General features: G+C 49.2%; 2 long non-coding RNA genes across 2 annotated transcripts; one reads left to right on the forward strand and one right to left on the reverse strand.

Moving 5' to 3' along the window:
• Positions 1-779: 779 nt before the first annotated feature.
• Positions 780-2,775, reverse strand: LOC118972814 (uncharacterized). The gene is made up of 3 exons (XR_005061900.2): positions 2,312-2,775; positions 1,974-2,089; positions 780-1,647 (listed from the first exon to the last, which is right to left on the reverse strand). It is a non-coding gene; the product is annotated as an uncharacterized lncRNA (long non-coding RNA).
• Positions 2,776-3,392: 617 nt separating this feature from the next.
• LOC140845471 (uncharacterized) lies at positions 3,393-7,672 on the forward strand. Its single transcript, XR_012124243.1, has 3 exons — positions 3,393-3,480; positions 4,930-4,976; positions 7,479-7,672. It is a non-coding gene; the product is annotated as an uncharacterized lncRNA (long non-coding RNA).
• Positions 7,673-20,062: the final 12,390 nt, after the last annotated feature.

The raw sequence follows: 20,062 nt of genomic DNA on the forward strand, positions 1-20,062 counted from the left end.
TTTATATAAACCAAGGACCTATTTTAATCTTGTCCTAAGCAATAATATTCATGAGATCATCGGTTTGCTGTGCTTGTAAAATTTCCTCTTTGAAAGAAAACACATTGAAATAAATACATATTAAAAATCTATCTGTGCACATTTTAAAATCACTTCTTATACCACTGGCATATGTATACTGCACTTTGGAAAATTTTGCTGAAATATACCCAAAAGGCCATTCCTAGGGCCTTTTTCTGTTATAGTAGAAATACACTGGGACCCCTCAGACTCTAATTTTAGTTTTGCCACTCACTTGCTAGATCTATATAGACAAATCATGTAACCTCTCTGGCCATCATTTTTAAAAACAATTAGACATTCCCTGTCTCACCCCAGCACTAACATTCTCTAAGAAGCTCTGGATCCTGACTGAGTTTGCAGACCTTGGCTGACTTTCTAGATGTCTGGCTTTTTTCTGTTCCCTCCCTCTTGGGAATTTGTCTTTCTTCTTTCCTAGAGCACTTCAAAGTTTCTGACATCCATGTGGCATCCAGCTTCAAAGGCTACAAGGTCCTGGAGTTGGAGCTGGGTTGACCTGGGCAGCCCCCGAGAAGGGGCAGCTTTCGGATTCTGGTTGAAGGGACATTGGAAAGGTCCTTCGTACCTTGATCATACTAAGGTGAAAATACATTGTTGTTGGCAGGGTTTTCCTTTGAGAAAAATCCTTTCTTCAGTTCCGTTCAAAAAATGTCTGCGAGTCCCGGCTAGGGACAATGGAACAGGGTCCGGGAAGGGGCGGGTTTTTAGGTATAAGGTCTGAATTGGTTCCAAGCTCTGCTACACACCAACAGTGTGACCTTGGGCAAGGTTTTAGCTTCCCTTGGCCCCCTCTTCTTCACCTAGATAATATCAATAATGATGTATGTTCTGCATACCCACAGAGTTGTTGTGAGATTTCATAAGAAGCCAGGGGCAGTGATTACCTCTAGGGGTAGGAAGGAGTCGAGTACATGGAGATGGTAAGAAGTAAGGATTCTCAATGTGCACCTTATTGTTTTTCCCCCATTTCTTATTTTTTATTTTACTGAGACACAATTGACACAACATTGTGTAAATTTCAGGTGTCCCATGTGATTTGATATGTTTATACGTTACAGTGATTACCACTGTAGCTTTAGCAACACCTCTATCATGCCACATAATTATCATTTCCTTTTTGTGGCAAGAACATTTAAGATACAGTTTCTTAGCAACTTTGAAATATATAATACAGTGTTGTTGACTATAATCACTGTGCTGTATATCAGATACTCAGAACTTAACTTGTTTTCTAACTGGAAGTCTGCAGCCTCTGACCAACATCTCCCCATTTCCCCCAGCCCCCTGTCCTGTGCATGTGCATGTGCATGCGTGTGTGTGTGTGTGTGTGTGTGTGTGTGTGTGTATTTATATGTCTAAAGACCTGGGACTCTCATCTGGCAGTAGAGCACCCTCTCCCAGGACAGGTTGGGACACTTCCTCTCCATGACCTCTTTCTAACATCCAGAACTTAACTTCAGAAACAAGCCAGGGCAAAATTCAAAAGGCCGCACCAGCATGTTGCACAGCAGACGAGGCAGCTCTCTCCGGGTATCCGGGTCTCTGCTTTGCCACTCTCTTGGGAGTCTGAGCAAGTAAAGGAGAGTAAAGATGACAACCTCAGAGGCCTGCTGAATGGCTGTAGGAGCGAAGCATGCAACGCGCTGAGTGTTTTAAGCCCTAATGAATGTTTCTCCTGTGGCCTCCCTATACCATGTGCTTATCACAGTGCTAGTTTCTTACTGGTTTCTGTCAGGTAAGCCACGAGGAGATTCCTTGCTCTGCTCCGGGGGACTTACAGGGCTTTGGAGGCAGGATGTGGGACCCGGAGAAACACCACTGTGTTGAAAACGCTCTGTTCAAATCTGGGCCTTGACCCTGCCCTCCACGTTCTGACAGCCACATTGACTCACCGAAAAGAGAAGCCGGGCTTGTTTTGACTGACTCCATGTTGACATCGAGGACAGTGAAGACCATGATTTGGAAAAGATCCTCTTTGATGTTCTTGGGAGCACAGAACCTGTGGGCTCTAGGGAAGGTAGAAATCAAATAATCTTAGAATCTTAGGGGTGGGGGGCGACCCTCAGTTCAGACCTCTGTTCTATGAAGGAAGCCAGCCAGGGAATTGCCAGCTGTTGGGATCCTTCCAGCAAGGAGAGGAGCTCCCTACCGTCCATGGCTTAACTGGGTCATCTGATCAGAATCTGTTAAGGCTTTGTGATCTGAAGTAGCACAAATTGTTATTGCTCACTTGTCTTCAGTTGGAGCGTCCCGGTTTCCATAGGCTTCCTCCCCTGCCTGCCATCAGCTGAAGACCACTGGGCAGCTCGGCTTCTGGAGCCTGGCTGGTGGTTTCGGTTCTCCCCTGCACAGCCTCCCGTTCTCCAGCAGGCTGGCCCGGGCTTGTTCCCATCGCAGTCCCAGGTTTCCCAAGGGAGAGTGAAGGTTGCAACGGCTCTCGAGGCCCAGACTTGGAACCTGTAGCCTATTGTCTTCATCACTGATATTCCCTTGGCCTAAGCGAGTCATAAGGCCACCCAGATGGAAAGCCTGGCTCAGCAGATCCCCTTCTCTGGACAGGAAGAGCTGTGAAGTGACATCAGAAAGTGCACAGAAACAGCGAGGGGGGAAGAACTGCGGTGGCTAGTTTTGCAGTTACTGCAATGACTCACATACATGTGTGTGGTTGAGATCGGATGACTCTAAGGATCCTGGGGCAACAAGGGAAGTTAGATAATTGAGAAAAATTAAGGTACAACACTCATGAAATAAAGGTTAATTTGCTGAAAATGCTGTTGTGTTTCTCCTACAGTCCTCTCAAAATCTGGAGCCAGTCTGGCAAGGGCAGTGAGACATGCAGGCAGGTTTCACCACCCAAGCTGGCAGGACGATGGTACAGGAAGCCTGATGAGGGGATGGGCCTCCAGGACACAGGTTTACCAAGTCTGAGGTGCTGGTACAGGCTGGTGGGAGATGAGGACACCTTCTAAGGAGTCAGCAAGTTGGGATCGCAGAGCTGGAGATGATCCGGAGATTCAAGCACAGGTGGAAATGGATCGTTAGGTCAGATGACATTTGAGTAGGATGAAGGCTCGAGTTTTGTAAATACCGAGCAACCACCATATTGTTTTGCTCTATGTGGTTGGCAGCATGTTACTGTGCTGGGGACACCTGCTAAGATTCCAAGGTGATCCTGGAAAATAACTCAACTGTGAACTGGGGAGACATTTCAACACTTTAAAAACGTGTATTAAGTTCTTAACATAGTGCCTGACCCATAGTAAGCTCACCACAAATGACAGCCATTTAGTTATTATTACTATTTTTGGTTTAGCTATGATTCTGCATATTGGATGCTTTTGATTTTCATCTCTCTCCTCACCAAGATGCTCCATCACCATGAGAAGTGCCGTCCGTCAGGTGAGTGGGAACCCAGCTTACGGAGCAGCTGGGAGGGGGCGGGACGGAGGCGGTGGAGTAAGACGCAATCTGTATGCTTCCTAAAAATCGCTCTCTTAGGAGAAAATTACTAATCACTGCCATTATTCTGCATCTGGTGTTAATTATTCCAGGTAAAGGACACTATAAATGGAATGTTAAGTTCTTAATTTAAAGTGTTTGGGTGGGGGTGGGGGAATTGTGCATTTTATTCGTCACTCTTCAAGGTGTTGAAAAGAGCAAACATTCTGATGTTAAAGGAAATAGCTAACTTAGAAGGTTGAGACTTTTCTTTCACATACTCTTGCCCTATATTTAGAAACAATACATACACCCTGTGGGTTTTATGGGTGTTCAGTTGCTCTGATGTGGGAGGAGGACAGCATAAGAGGAAGGAGGTCAAGTAGCGGGGATGAACTTCATACTTACATGGACTATTGCAGTGGCCTCCCAACTGGCCTCTGCTTCCACTTCAGTCCTTTCTGTGCCATTCTCCGTACAGTTCTCTTCAAATCAGATATTAATACTTCTCTCATCAAAGGCTAATTTCCATTACTTTAGGTAAAATCTCATTCCCTACTTAGGACTTCAGAGCATGTTCTGCTTGCATGATATTTCCAAAGGCATCTATCTCTTCCCCATTCCCCTTGTTTACTCAGCTCCAGCCATGCTGGTCTCCTTAGGCTTGATTGTGCACCTGCAATGCCTCCTCTCATAACTGGCTTCTTCTTTTTCTTTAAATAATCTCCATAAAGGGATTTTAAATGTAGAACCTCTTTGTCATTTTGAATCTTACCAACCTGTGTTTTTTTCCCCTAAATAGATACTAATGACATCAATGGATAATTATTTTATTTGTTAAATTGTATAGTGTCTCTCTATCCTACTCGATGTAAGCTCCAGGTTGGGAGAAATATATTTGTCTTGTTAGTGTCTAAGCAGAGGAACTCCACAGACTACCTGGGTTCAAATCCTAGCACTGTCCATTACTAGCCATGTACCTAACCTTGGGGCAAATTATATAATCTCCCTATATTTTAATTTCCTCATCTGTAAAATGGGGATTCGTAGAAACTGACCTGGTCTGTAGGAAAATCTTGATTTGTATTTGTTGGAAAAAAAGAATAAAGAAGACCAGAAAAAACCAAAAATGTATTATAAAGTAGGTTAAACACAGGTAACGGATTAGTAGGTTTTCAGTAGGAAAGTCCTTTAGATCACAAAACCACTCCAAATCCCTGGATATAAACTAGAAGTCTCTATGAGGAGGACACCTGCAGTGTGGAGCCACATTACTGGCAGACACACATAATAGGTGGATTTTCTGTTTTCAGGCATGTTCGAACCTCACAAATCATGTGGCTGATTGGCTTCTTCACTTACCCAACAGAAAACATTTTTTGACTGCCTTTTATGTGCTTCTCATTCTAGAGGAGTTGACTAAGGATCTGAAGAGAAAGAGAAACGGGTGCTGTTGGGTGAGTGCTGAAATATGGGTCTGGATGGAGGGCTGTTAGGATATAGAGGACAGAGGGAATAACCTGCTAGGTACGAGAACTTCCCATGAGGACGACCTCTAGTGACTGTGTGCATGATGGGAGCGCTTGCATCGCGTGCACTTCCACCTGTCGAATCCCGCTGCTGGGAGCTTTGGCTGCTGAGAACTCCAATCAATGTCCTTCTCTGGGAATTAACTGTAGCTTCGCCCTAGTTTGCACTCTTGCCCCAGGGCAGCCTACATGCAATGATACATGGGCAGTACAAAGGCTGGGCTCCTTCTCCTCACTCGGGGGCAACTTTGAAGGACCATCTTACGTCCTGGCTGCAGTAAAAGCAGCTCAGCCATTGGGTCGTACAATCTGGCAGCTCTGAAGGTACATGAAGTATCTGCCATAACAAGACTGTGTGTAGAGGTTACGGTGAGCTATAGTAGAATACTTACAGTGTAAGTCTTCAGAGCGATGTTGCAAAGAGCCACACACTATTTAGGAAGCATCATCTGACCCTGGGACATGAAGCGATCCTGTGGCCAGCGTTTCCTACTGTCAGCTGAGTTGGGTCAGACCTAACAAGTCTTAAGGTCAGGCAGGCCCAAGAAAAATCCATCATGAAATGAAAATGAGGTCAGGCTCCATGAGCAGGTCCAGAGGGCGGAAATGAGTTACACAGTCTGTGGCCCAGACCTCATGTCTACCACCACCATTGCTCCGGTCTCTTCCTCAGCTCGTACCTGTGCCACCTTGAGTCTCTTATGATCACCTGATAGAGGAGGAAGATTGTGGAGCCAACAGATGGGTTGGCTCCGTAAGCAGGCACAAGCCCAACCTGGAATGCTGCTGCACTGCAGCCCCTCTCAGGGGCCGAAAGACAGTGGTAAGGAAGGCTCTGCAATGGACAGAACTTCAGAAAGTGTGCCCAGTCGTTTACTTCATCTACTTCATGTGCAAGAAGAAGTGGTCCAAGGTAAGAACATACACGGACTCATGGGAAGTCGTTGATCAAGGGACTGGAAGGAGTGGAAGACCAGAGAGAGAGAATTCTGAGCAGAAATGTAGACGGACATTGAGAGCAGCCCACAGAATGGAGGCTTGTATCATGTGCTCTTGCCCCCCAGAGAGCCTTCACCATGAAAGCAGCATTAAATAACCAAGTACACAAGATGACTCGATCAACTGACAGCAGCTGACCTCTATCACTGGCCACCCCAGTGCTGGTAATATGAGCTCATTAATGAAGCGGTTGCTGCAGCAAGTAGGGAGGCCATGGAAGGGCCCAACGGTCCTTCTCACTGGGATGATTTAGTTGCTACTGCCGCAAAATGTCCAAATTGCCATGAGAGGCCAGTGCTCAGGTGTCACTATGGTGCCATCCCTCAAGGATACTCACCAGCCACTTGGTGGCAAGTTGACTACCTTGGAAGAAACAGGGGTCCTCACTGATGTTATACAGGATATTGTTTTACAATAACTTTGTAATCTCTCAGATTGTAGGGCTGTCCTCCAACTTACGGGTGAGAAAGACACACGTCCAGAGAGATGGGATTCCACCATAAGCATTAGTACTGTACTTGGCAAAGAGTAAGCATTTAGAAAATGTTAGCTGCACTCATACTTTCTCCACTACAGGTAACTGTCAAAAGGGTGCTCTGCCCTGAAGTAGGTAGAACTGATTGAATCTGTCTGTCTTCTCGTCTCTTAGTGCCTAGGTAGGACTCAGAAGTATCTAGCATTAAAAAATGTGGTAGAACACCAAGATTACATAATTGCTACATGGCAAATATGGGGAGGATGACTAACCCCAGCTCTAAATATCTAACAGTAGCCTGAGCACAGAGGAGGGTAGCTAGCTTGTTTTTCTTTTAAGAGAACAGCCTAGCATCTTGTACTTCCGCACTGTGGCATTCATCCTATTTTATTACAATGACTTGCCTTTTCTGCTAATGTGTGGGTTTGGGGAGGGTAAGGGCTGTGTGGATTTTTTCTTCCCCACTGTGTGTTCTTAAACTTAGCAAAGAGTCAATAGATATTTGTTAAATGAGTGAATGAATGAATCCTGGGTGTAATGACACAGCTCCAAGGACGTAAAGAAACACAGGCTGTCAGGGAGCTTTCAAAGCAACAGCCGGCAGAGCAAAGGGGAGAGAAGTGCACACTCTGCATTTATGGACTGGGGACGCTTACGCAGACCTCAGGGCTGTTCCCGCGCCATTTCTGGGCCTCCTCTGATGTACGCTCAACAGTGACATATTCATGGACAACAGCTTTCAAAACTAAGCACTGCCCATAGTCCTGGCTTTCTCTGTCGCAGTCCTGACTCTGCTCCCAAACTCTGGACTTTCCATAGACACAAGAATTGGTCGATACCTTGGAATAAATAGTACACTGGTTCACTAACAAGCTTAAGCAAGAGCATGCACGCACACACACACACACACGGGCAGCAGAGCCGTGAATAACCAATCTCTTTTTGTCTCTTTCAAGGGACTTGGAGGCCTTCTGGTTATGGTGGCTGAAGAGCCGGGCAAATCCTCTAGGCCAGAAACAAGTATGAAACTGGACAAAACCATCAAATAAGCCATTTTGGGACTCTGAAAATCAGCCATAGGCAGATAAGAAGTTGAGAAGTTGGTTGGTTTTTTAACAGCTTTTAGAGAGTGTAATTTATATACCAGAAAGTTAACCCCCTTAAAGCATTCCATCCAGTGATGTTTTGGTATGTTGATGTAATTATGCAAAATAAGTATTTATATTTGAAAATCTGTGTATTTGGGGAAGATGGTGTAAGTGTGTAGCCTTCTCACCTGGAGCTGCCCTGTTTACTTTTCCTGTTCAGGGAGAGTCTTGAATACCCACAGCTTTGCTGAAAGAAGGGCTCATGTGACTTGGCACAGGGTCTGAACACCTGTACTGAGCCATGGAAGAGCCACAGATTTGGTAAATGGATGTGAAAACAACACCATTATTTTATGAGCCCCTAACAAACAAAAGAATGCTGTTAATGAAACCTGACATGGGTTGTGCAATGCATCCCAACTGCAGAGGTGTTAAAATCTGGGTCTTAGAATGGACAGAATATGGTATGAGTAGGTGTGTGTGGTTGGGGACACAGAAGAAGCATATAAGGCTTACTCTGAGTTCCATGTGGGACAGACAGGTAGGAATGTCAGGTAAGTGGTCTGGAGCTCAGGAGAGAACCTGAAGTGTGGATATAATTTGGGTGTATCAGCCTACAGGTGGTGCTGGTAGCCACAGGCGGGGATGTGATGGCCCAGGAGGGTGTGGAGAGCAAGGTCTCTGGACCATGGCACTATTGGGAATTCTGTATTGTCGGGGGTCATCGTGTGCATTTAGGATGTTTAACAGTATCCATACCTTTACCCACTAACCCTCCTTCCACAACTCCTTGCCAACTCTGAGAACCAAAAGTCTACAGATGCTGCCCAATGTCCTTCAGGGGCGAATTTATCTCCCATTCCTTTTGAGGACTCCTGGTGTAGAGGGAGGCAAGAAGGAGAGGAAGGAACCCAGGGGACACTGACGTTTAGGACACACTGAGTAATGAATGCACAGGGGTGCTGACTAAAGAACGGTGCGCCTAGATTTGTTTTCCCTTTGTTCGTTTCACAGGGCACACGTCCTTTGGCCTGGCAGACACCAGGCAGGCAATGCTGCATTTCAGTTGGTGGCATGGGCTCTGCAGCCAGACTTTCAGGCGTCTCATCCCAAGTGTGACCATGCATGGCTGCATGGCCCTGACATTTTCCAGCTGCATGATCCATGCCTCGAACCCCTTACTTTCTTAAGTATTAATTGAGAGCCAGGTCAGTCTGGATGGGAAAAGCATTAAAATATGATCATACAAATGAATGTATTATTAACAGTTGTGGTAACTGCTATGAAGGAAAACTAGTGCTTATATCCTTGCACATCCCAGTTAATCCCCTAGTCCATGAAGAGCTGTGTTCCAGTGACATCACGACCTCTCAGGATGCCTTGCTGGGCAACCAAAGTTCTCACGGTGCCTCTGTCGGTGAATTTCAGAGGATGTGTGTCATGAGTAAGAGGAAGCTTGGGCGACAGATTGCCTCACTTGCTAGTTCTGCGACCTTGGCAGAGGCCCTCCGTCTTATCTGGAATAAGCCTAAACTAGGACAACATCATCCATCTAATAGGATGGTTGGGAGGAATAAATGAGATAATTCAGCAGACGTCCTAGGACCGGCACCTACAGGTAGTCAGTGCCCAGTGAATGGTGTGGGAGCTGGAAGGGTATCAGAGCACATGGCCAAAGAGTGGGGCCGGGATGGGGTGCAGGCAGGGAATAGCTCAGACAGCAAGAACGGGGCTGGGTTTCTCAGCAGAGCCCATGTGACAGGACTCCCCGTATAGCAAATGAGGGCAGACGGTTCAGAGGCTAGAGAGTGTGATGGGCCCCGGGCCAAGGGAGGAGCCCTGGAGATGCCGTGGCCATGCTGGGCTGGGCTCCGTTCAGAAGAGCGTCAGTGGGACTCTGCACGTAGGAGGAGGCCAGGATGGAAGCCAGCCTGCAGCCAGCCCGCAGCGAGACAGTGGGGCAGTGAAGGCGGACGCTCTTACCGGAGGCCCAGCTGAGCAAGGAATGAAACAGAGGCTAACGGCTTGAGAGGACGGTCATTAGGGATGGGAAATGGAGGACACATGTCAGGCAGAGTCAGTGGGTAAGTAGGGTCTGAGGAGTTTGGAGGCCAGGTGGTCCCGATCAGCTTGGGACCAGCAGGGTTGGTCTCTATCAGAATTAGTGCCTGGGGCAGGGGCTGGGGAAGGTGGGAGCCGTCACAGCGACTAACTACGGAGACCACAGGAAGTGCAGGGATACGAGGACAGGCGGAGGCAGCCAGACTGGAAGAATTTGGGGGCCAAAAGGGCCAGCAGCCTTACAGGACAGGAGAGAGGATGAGCTTTAGGGAGCTGAGAGGTCTGATTCTGTGCCTCCACTCAGGAGGGGAGCCCACAGTGAGTGAGGAGTCAGCCAGCTTCACAGCCAGCTCCTAGTGCGATGCCCACCGTGCTAGGTGTTCCATAAATGGTGGCAGTGGAAGGAAGGGCCATAGACAGGCTAGACAACATAGGTCTTGTTATTCTCATTTTTCAGGTGATCAGAGACACTGAGTGTTTTGCTTAAGGCCGCAGAGCCAGAAAGTGTTAGAGTCCAAACTCCCCCTTGTGCCTCCAGAGCCCTGGGCTCTTACCGTTTAGCACACTGCTGCTCCCCTGGGATCTGTCACCTGGCCCCCAACTCAGAGCCGGGCTCCAGTCCTCCTGACAGAGTGTGGGGAGCAAAGAGGGTGCTGTGCAAGAGTCCTCGGTTCAAATCCTGTTTCTGGGCAAAGGTTTTACCTCTTTAAACTATGTCATCTCCTCTGCCAGGTGGGGATGATTGACTCAGTCTTTGCACAGCAGTATCTTAGCCAGAACGCAAACTCTGTGAGCGCAGGGACTGTGGTCCGTCTTGCCCACTGCGCTGCCCAATACCAGCGCCTAGCCATGCAGGAGTCTATCAAATTTTTGTAGACAGTGTGGGAAACAACATCCACATTTCAGGCTTTTGTTCCCAAATGCGGCCACAGGATGGCAGCAAAGGAAAGCAGGTCCGGACGAAAGGCGGGGCTCTAACGGCCTCGACAGACTCCCCGACTGGGTCTCCCTTCGGTTGGAGGCTCTCGCTACTCTGAGCTTCCTTGACCTGTGGGCTGTGCAGAGCCTAATTGCTGATCTTTGCAGTGACCTGGGGCTGGTCAATGTGAAGGGTCAGCAGGTTCTGGGAGGTGCTTTCTGACCCTGGCCTAGTAGATGAGTAAACTCCCCAGAAAAAGGGACTTGGATGGGACTTTGTGTCTTAAATGGCCCCACTGGGGTATTGGGGGTGCAGATGAGGAGTCAGGCTCTCTGTGGGTTAGACGCCAGGATTGGGAATGCCTACAGGTATTTATACACTTGATTTGGAACTTCCTGCTCTCGCCTCATTTTGAGACAGGTGCTAGTATTGTGGCTGGCTTCGACAAGTTTCAGCTCAAATAGTTCCTCCTCAGCAACAACTCACCCCATTTAAAGTGATCCCCATTTCCTATCACACTTCTTAGACTTTCTCTTCCTCTCTCTGTGGTGAATTGTCCTATGGGAAGCAATTTTATCCTTTTTCTGTGAATTGTGTCTGTCTGAGGGTCTCAGCTCACTAGGATGTTAAAGATGGTGTCAGTCATATTCTTGTGGTACCTCCAGAGCCAGAACCATACCTGGCACACAGGTAGGTGCCCAACCAAAGACTGATGAATGGGGAACATATTGTCCCCACAGTGTAGTTGTCACTCTCACTCATGGCATCCTGAACATTTCCTGCGGTGCATGGGCCACACCGTTATTTGGGGGTTTGTCCGCTGTTCTGCTCTCCACAGAGGTCTGTAGGCCCAGGAAGGGTGGGAGGGCTAGTATCGTCCTACCTACGTGGGAAACTGAGGCTCCGAGAGATTATTACTGTCCCAGGTGCTGCAGCTCAGAAGAGCTGGAGGCAGCCTCTGAACCCATTACTCTACTGCCCTGAATGCAGACCTGAGCTCAGAAGAAGGAGATAAACAGAAGAACCCTGGCTCGTTCTCACTCTCTTTTCTTAGTCCTTTTTACTGTGTCTCTTAACCTCACCTGAATCCTATTATTTGCAATTTGGTCTCCAAAGAGGATTCAAATCATCTTCTCTCACAGGCATTTCCATCAAGATCTGGGCACTCCAGTAACTGGAGGCTATACGTGTTCTTGAAATGGCCTCCCTCTCGGTCTCCGTTTTCTGCGCTTGGCAGAAGTACCTTGGCAGCCCCAGCCCCCAGTGCCCTCAGGACGGGATCCCGTGGTGAATGGGGTGGGGGGCCCTGCCCCCTGCCCTGCCCCACTCCTGCTCCCACTGAGCCCCCACTCCTCCCCTCCAGGAGCCTAGCTTTGGGTGGCAAACCGCAGCCTCCTTTCCTGCACCGTGGATGTGAAGCTGGTGACATTTCCTCTGCCGGCTCTGGAGGTGCGCCAAGCGCCCGCCCCCGCTGCTCTCCGCAGTCTCTGCCCAGCCCTCAGGGCCACAAATAGAGAAAAATAAATGAAAATGAGGCTAGCCGAGAGGGAATCTAATGAGCAGGAGAAAGGCTGGCATCTGAGGCAGAGGCTTGAGCTCAGTGGGGCTGTGGGATCTTCAAGCAACAAAGACCATCAGCAGGCTGAGCCCAGCAGAGGCTGATAGACCCCAGAGGCCCTGGGCTCGCGCCGGCGGCCATCGTGGAAATGCAGGACTTTCTCTCAAGGGGATGTGGCTTCGGCTTCTGCAGGACACTGCCTGAGGATTCTGAGCCCTGGGTGGGGTGTGACCATCTGTGTACTTTTCCAGCTCCCCCACCCTCTGACCCAGGACGTCCTCCTTAAGGCTTTTGGGACCCATGCGTCCTCAGCAGCATTGGAGACAACGGTGCGTGGCGTGGAATGCGCTGGCCCTCTGCCCTGTCCTCTCTCAGCCCTTCCTCTCCCCATAAAGAAAGAGGGGTTGCCATGGGGGTGGATTCGGGACACCCACGGGCAATGACTGGCGGGTCAGCAGGACAGCCTACCACCAGGCAGGAGCCTACGCTCTGCTCTTTTCTTAGACCTCCTATTCCTCTCTCTGTGGTAAAATCGGTAAACTGAGTCAGGACCCTCCCCACCCTCCTTCCAAGCTGAGATCTGGACACCTCTTTCTTATTGTCATCCTGCCCTGCCCTGTTGTTCCGAGGGTTTCCACCGGCTGGAGAAGGAGGAGGCTTAGTGCCTAAGCGGCTACTGCCACCCACCTTGAGTCAGAGGGCAGTGTGCCGGGGCCACCGTCCGCTGGGCCAGCTGCTGAGAGAGTGACGCTTTGCTTCCTCCTGTGCTGCTGTTGCTGGTGTGTGTGTGTGTGTGTGTGTTGACAGACTCCTTCATGAAATTTTAGTTAGGACTCCTCCGAGCCCTCTTTTCAACCATGCCTCAGCCTTGGCCTTCTCGTCTGTCTTGTCCTTGCTGGGCCTGCACAGACCAGCTTTAACAGGAATCCTGCTAGGTCATCTCTCCCATCCTTGCTATCTGGTCGGCTTCCTCATCCCCTGCATTTGATGGCTAAATCCTTGGCCTGTCTTTACAGGAATCTCACTAGGTCGGTTTAGCAGGAATCCCCGGCCCTTGATGGCCCCTCTTAGTAGTCTTCCATCCTCTGGCCCCTTCCCCCTGCTCCTTGGCTAGGAATTCCCACTTATCCTGCTGTATCTGGAGCTGAGCCTGACCTTTCTCCCCTATTGCAATAGTCTCCAATAAAGTCTTCTTTACCATTTCAATGAATATCAGAATAATTTTTCTTTCAGTGTGTGTGTGTCTAGACAGAGCTGTCTCAGCCCCTCCTGCGGAGGAAGAGGAGATGAGAAGAACAGGATTAGGGCACGCCTTGGCCCTTGGCTCTAAGAGCATCACTTTGACTATCTAATAGATTTGAAGAGTCTTAACAGGTCAAGTCATCCATTAGAATCTAAGTTCTGTGAAGGTGGGGAGTTTTGTATGTTTTCTTTACCACCATATCCTTGCCACCTAGAAGAGAATAAGTATTTATTGAAAGAATGAATGTCTGCTCAGGGGCCAGCACGGGCAGGGAAGCCCATCTGGGCAAGGGCAGCCCATGGGGCTTTGAGGTGGGACAGTATGTGGTGTTGCCAGGCAGAGTGACCCGAGGAGAAGCTGGAATGGGCCCTCGCTTCTGGCAGTTAAAATCTAGTGGGGGAAAGTCAACATTAAACGAGCAATAATGCCAGGTGTGGCATATGCTGAGTTAGGCCAAGTACAGCATGCTTGGGAGCGCATGTGGGAACGGCTGCAGGGAGGCGGCTGCGGAGGGCGCCCAGAGGAGGTAACCTCTAAGGTGAGCCCTGGGCTCTCAGAGTCCGCAGCCCAGAGAAGGGAGGCAGAGGGCAGAGGGAGTAGAGAGCGGCCATCAGAGATGCTTCGGCCGCTGGAGCATGGAGGGCGGGGATGGGTAGCGAGGTAGCTGGAGATGGGCCAGGGAAGTGCTTTCAGGGGGAGGGCCATGTCTGGAAGGGCTTTCAGGGGGAGTCTGGGCTGTATCCTCTGAGCAGCACGCTGTGGCACTGCACCTCCGAAGCCCCTTCCTCATGTAGTTCTGGGCTGCAGATTTCTAAGGTGCAGGAGCTTGAGGCATTTGGGGTCTGAGCAAGGAAAAATATATGACCACAAGGTGGCAGTAGCACGCACAAGCTGTGTTTGGGCAACACGGTAGGTTTGCAATCCAGTTCGCTGGGCTCCAAAGCCCACGTACTAATTATTAGATGACATGATCTCATGATTTCATTGATTCCAGGCAGGTGGGCTCAAAGTCGGCTGTTAAGGCAGGAAAAGCCAGTCTATTCACTGCAGGATCTTCATCAGGGAGCAGTGTAGTGTGTAGTGTGTGCATGTGTGTATAGTTGTGGTGGGAAGGGGTCCAGAGGAGGAGGAGAAGGAGAAGAGAAGGAAGGGGTGGTTGGAAAACCAGCTAGTTGGGCCTTGCCCAGGCTAGGAGTGGGAACCAGGGCCACCTCCCTGACTACAGAGGAAGGAAGCAAGAAGTGACAGTCCTTTGGAATTGCAGATGCCCAGTGTGGGGTGTGTGCGTATGTGCGTGTGTGTGTGTGTGTGTGTGTGTGCACGTGTGTTTTGGGGCTGTGGTGATGTTAATCCTCTAGACAAAAGAAGAGACATGTCACTAATGCAATAGCTTGTGAATTTTCAGTTCTCTGGTCGATAAGGGGAACACAGGCTATAGTGCAATGAGTTATGGATTGTACCATACCTCTGGCTGGGACCAGCCTTCTCTGAAGTGAACTGTCTTTGTTGGGAAAATATCTCACTAAGTACCTTGGAGTTGGAGGTGAGATGCTGGCTGGAGCTCAAATGAACTAAAAATGACCTATCAGGCTGCTTCTGGCCACCTGTGTCGCCTATTCTCATTTCATGCTCACTGTCCCTTCCTCCACTCCATTCTAGGCCACATATGGGTCCACCACAGGGCCTTAGAACCTGCTGTTTGTCCTGTCTGGAAGGCTCTTCAGTATGATGCCTGCTGCCTCACTTCCTTCCTTCTTCAAGTTTTAGCTTAAATGTCACCTTTTCTAGAGATCTTCCCTAACCAGACTCATGAAAATAAACCAGACCTGGCATATAGGAAGTTGCCGTGGAGGAGGGCAGGTGCTCAGAAATGGTTTAATGGATGAATAAAGAAAAGTTCAAGCTCCTTGGCAGGAGAAAATAAGTGGAATTTGATTTTGTCCTTGAAAGAGAGGGGGAGAGAAGATTGAGGAGGGGCAGACAAGGAGAGGGTGGAGCCCATGGGGTGCTGAAGTTAGTTTGGAGATGATGGGAGGTGTGCTCGGGGGGATGGAGGAATGCCACTCTAAGAAGGGAGACACTTAACATTTAAGTGTCAGCATTCCTTCAGGAGTGTTAACCACTTCTTTGTCTTCTCTCTGTTTATTTGCAGCCTACTGTATGCATAAATGCTTTGTGCAAGTTGTGTGTGTGTGTGGGTATGTGTGTGTGAGCATGTGTGTGTGTGCATGTGTGTGCCAGTTGAGAAGGGGCTGAGTTTTCTGTTGGGTCCCAGCAGCGCGGAGCAGAGATGGGCTGTGAAGAAGCAGGAACCAGAGGCAGGCTCACGGGAGGGGGCTGGGGGCTGTCAGAGGCATCGTGGAGCTTCCAGGGTCTTGAGCCAACGTCATTTAGGTCCATGGGGAGGACCTAAGTGACCTCCTGGTTACAGGGCAGTCTTATTTACAGCGAGCAAAAGAAAAGAGGTCAGAGCAGCCATGTGGAGCTGAAGGGCACGAGATAAGGAATCCAGCTCTCCGCAGCCCGGCTCTCATGCTACTTCAGGTCGTTGAATTGTGGCCAAATAGTTCCCTCTCTTTGGGCTTTGGTTTTCTTACATGTAAAATCGAGACTTTGGACTACATATGATCTTTAAGTTCTTTTCAGCTTTAACACTAGTTTTAGGTGCATTTAAAAAAAATTTTATTTCTATTTTTATGAGTCTCAGTTTCCTGGAAAACTGAGATAATATTTCTCTCTGAAAGTTATGAAGGACAACTGCCACCATATTGGGAAGTGGATTTTGCAAACTATAAAACACTCTGAAAATATTAGCTATTACCATTATTGTTATGGTGATGTCAAGATAAGGGTCAGTGCATTGTGAAAAGACTGTACTTGAAATTATTTCCAAACAGGAACTGATTGCATTTGAGTAATGTTTAAAAGGTAAAGCCAGGTACACAGAGTAGATTCAGAATGCTCTGGACACTCACCCAAAGAATGGCGCTGTCATCTTCCTGGGGCCAGAGGGGGCAGGATGGTGGCTGGAAGTGTGTGGCGGATAAGCAATTAATAATTCAGACAGGCACAGGGTGTTATTCTGCAAGGCACCCTCCTCCTGGCAACTCATCAATAAAACATTGGGTTCAGTTGTTTGGAGCCCAGAGCTAATCTGAGAGCAACATTCTCACTTGGAAATGCTGGTTGGCATGGGAGGCAGCGTGTCAGAAAAGCCTGTGGGTCTGGAATAAAAATGTCAAGGAAGGAAATGAGTCTCTAACACCCCTTCTCTTACTGCATCCCAAAGGGCAGCCTTGAAATCTGGGTCAGCAATGGTTGTATGGCCCTGGGGAAATTCTACCCCCTGGGGGAGCTCCACGCACGTATCTAGCCAGCCCCAGTCTGCAAGGTGAACACCTCCATTCTGGGAGTGGTCCAGACCCTCCGACTCAGGATGGAACCTCCGAGTGTCTAGTGAATTTTTTTTGCAGCCCTTTAAGTAAACCCACACACCTTACTTTTGCTTATTGTTTTTTGCGTGTGATTAAAGTAACATGTTCTTATTAAAGAAAAAATTTGCAAATATGGACAAGTAAATCAGGTTTAAAGACAAAGAAAAATTACAAACGTCCACTCTTTCACTAAAAGCACTGTGCTTAATGATTCCAACACCAAGCAAAGCTAGAATGCAGCACAGGCCCGAGCAGCTGAGCGGTGGATGTGCTGCTGCCATCGTCTTCCCAGGAGCCTTACGAAGTGGTGTGGGTGACAATCTTTTATCGAAGCTCCAGGTTCCAAGGTGCTCTGACAGCTGAATTTTGTTTTATCACTAATCTGGGGACAAGACATGACCCAACGTAATTCCTACTTGCAGACTTCAGTTGTGATACTTAGCATGAATACTCATGTGTGGTTATAACATTAGTAACTGGTTTAATTATTGAGCACTGCCTCCGACCCCTTTCGGGATGTTTCCTAGAATATTTTATTTTTACCATACTTCTCAAATCTGAAAACTTCAAGACTCCAAATTGCAATGGCCTCCTTTGTTATTCCCATGTGGCAGGTGAGGAGTCTGAGATACACAGTTTAGGACACTTGCCCCAAGTCAAACAGGTGATAAGTGGGAGAGACAGGATTCACACCGCGGTCTGTACACTTCACTAAACTGCCCTTGGAGCTCTCAGCCCAGTACTTTCCAACCTTTTCCATATCTGAAACACAAAGACCATGAGAACGGTTGCTTGATCTGGGGTGGCGGGGGTAGAGGATGAGGCTGTTTGGGACCAGGGCAAGTGGTCCCCAGGCGGTCCGGTGGCTGCTATTCGGGTTCTGTGGTTGTTCACCCACTTACACCACCTGCAGCCTGCTGCTGGGAGTGTGCTGAGGCTTTTGACTCTCATGTGATGAATGTTATTCACCCATCACAGGGCTGGGCAGTGGTGCCTACTGGAAGGACTCCTGAACCCAGCACCGCTCTTCCCTGGTTGTAAGACCTTCCCGGCATGAGGTGTTATGCTGAGCCTAGTTCCCTCATCAGTGAAATGGGGGTGAAGCATAGTGCTCACTTTCACTGAGAGCACCTCTAGTCACATGCTCCCTAAAGAAGGAAGGAAGTGGCGGAGCTGGTGTGCGGGCATTTCCAAGCTCTAAGTGGCCCACTGACATTATGGGATGGCAGATTGGAGGCCAGCAGCAATTCAAACCCAGCCCTTGGGTCTGTTCTTTAGGAGGGGCTGTGCTTCCCTGGAGGAAAACTGCACATTAACTACACAGAAGATTAAGGTTGGGGGAGGAGGGCAGCTCAGCACCCAGAAGATGTCAGGGTGGCCAATACCAAGCTGTTGAGAAAGCCTCCCTTAGGCCTGAACATCTGTAGACTAAGCCCGCCCCTGTTCCGTTTCTCTTTGTATTTCACCATTTGGGGCACTGATTCCTCTGCCTGAGTTTATCCTTGACATTTGTAAGGTCAAACCTAGAATCTCACAAGCAGAGTTCAGAGGGGTAAAGGTGAGGTGGGCGCCCTAGGCTGGAATATTAGGCCAGGTTGGTTTCTGAGTTAGACCAGGGTTCCTAGAAATCACTTGATTTTGGAAGTTCTTTTAGTACATGAGCTGAAGGGACCAAAAAGTAGGCAAACAGAAACCACGCCTCTGATTTCAGGAAGGCCACCTCCCTTCACTGCCACCCCCAGCCGTGGACAAGGCCCAGAGGGGGCGAGCCTCTCAGCTAATCAGCCCCAGGCCCGCCTCCTGGCTTTGTCTGTTGCCCCCTCTCCTTCCTGGCGCCGTGAAACGGGCCGCCCCAAGGGGTGGGGTTTCGTGCCATGGGGGTCAGCTCACTGGAGAGAGGCCGGGGGGCACTCTGTGGGCTTCTTGGTCCGAAGATTCTTGGCACCACCTTGCAGCTTGCTCCCCTGATGGGGCTCTGGATGGAGCCGCCCTCCTGGACTCGGGACGGTAGAGCCACCCCCCTTTCTGTTCCACCTCGAGACTTGACACCACTGAGTCGGGGGTGGGTTCCACGTGAAGCTTCACAGAAGCAGCTCCACTATCACCCTTAAACTGGCAACATCCGCAGGCCTGGTTTGGCCCAGTGCTTCCTACCGTACTCGGCCCAGTGACTGGGGGCCGCACTCTGCTTCTAGCCCAGGGACTTTGCCCTGAGTCCTAGGTCAGAGTTCAGGGACATTAGTCCCTGGTAGTCCCAGTCCCTGGGGCTGGATGCAGCTCACTGTGGCTTGTTTGCTCCCCGGAGCCTTGGCTGAGTACCATATATCCCCGGAGGGCCCTGCGCTCAGGACGAGACCAAAGCTTGACGGCCTCCGTCAGGTGTTCTGTCCTTCAGACACTGTGCGTTCACAGCCTGCCTGCCTTTACCAAGGCCAGTCTTCGCTGTGATGTCTGCCAAGCTCCTGACCTACCTGAACTCGGCTTCCCGCCTCCATCCCTGGGTTCCGAGTCTCTGCATGCCCTGAGCTTTCCCTTGTTTAACGTCCTCAGCATGTTGGACTGAATAAACCTCGAGGCCTTCTCTGCGTCTGTGAAGACGATACCGAGCCCTGGCGTTGGTGGAGGCTCTCACGTGGAGCCCTCTTCACATGCCACTGGGCCCCGTGCCTTTCTCTGGCATGGTCATAGTTTCTGCAGCTGCGCCTCCCAAACATGGCTAAAGCTCAAGGTTCGTCCAAACCTCAGTTCCCTCTCTGTACTTTGTGCTTTTCTGCAGACGATAGCTTCTCCTCTACCATGGCATTCTCACCTGAGATAGGTCTTTATTTCCCTGACAGCGTATCTACCATGGATTCATTACCTTGAGGTAAGTTTCTTTTAAGTAGTGTTAGAAGTCCAGAATTTAGAGAGTGATTAGGATCTCATACTTCTTTCATTACTTAAGCCTTGTACATTCCTCCAACCCAGAAGGTACCAGAAGTTTGCAGACATGGGCTTAGACAGGTGCAACCTTTGGAAGAGACAGCACTTCTCAGTGAATTCCATTTTCCTCTTAGTGGTGTGCCCAGGAAGAATCTGTCCCCAAACTTTCCTTGCAGTGAGGTGGCCCCAGTGACTGAGTGTTGGTTGATGGGAGAGCAATAACGCATATGCCGCTCCCAGGCCTGGTTCCCATGACCTTCTGGGGGACCCCCTTCCTCTCTTCTCTGCAACTGGCTGGATAAACAGAATGGAGCA

This window comes from Manis javanica, chromosome 2, assembly GCF_040802235.1.
Source record: "Manis javanica isolate MJ-LG chromosome 2, MJ_LKY, whole genome shotgun sequence".
NCBI classification, from domain to species: Eukaryota; Metazoa; Chordata; class Mammalia; order Pholidota; family Manidae; genus Manis; species Manis javanica.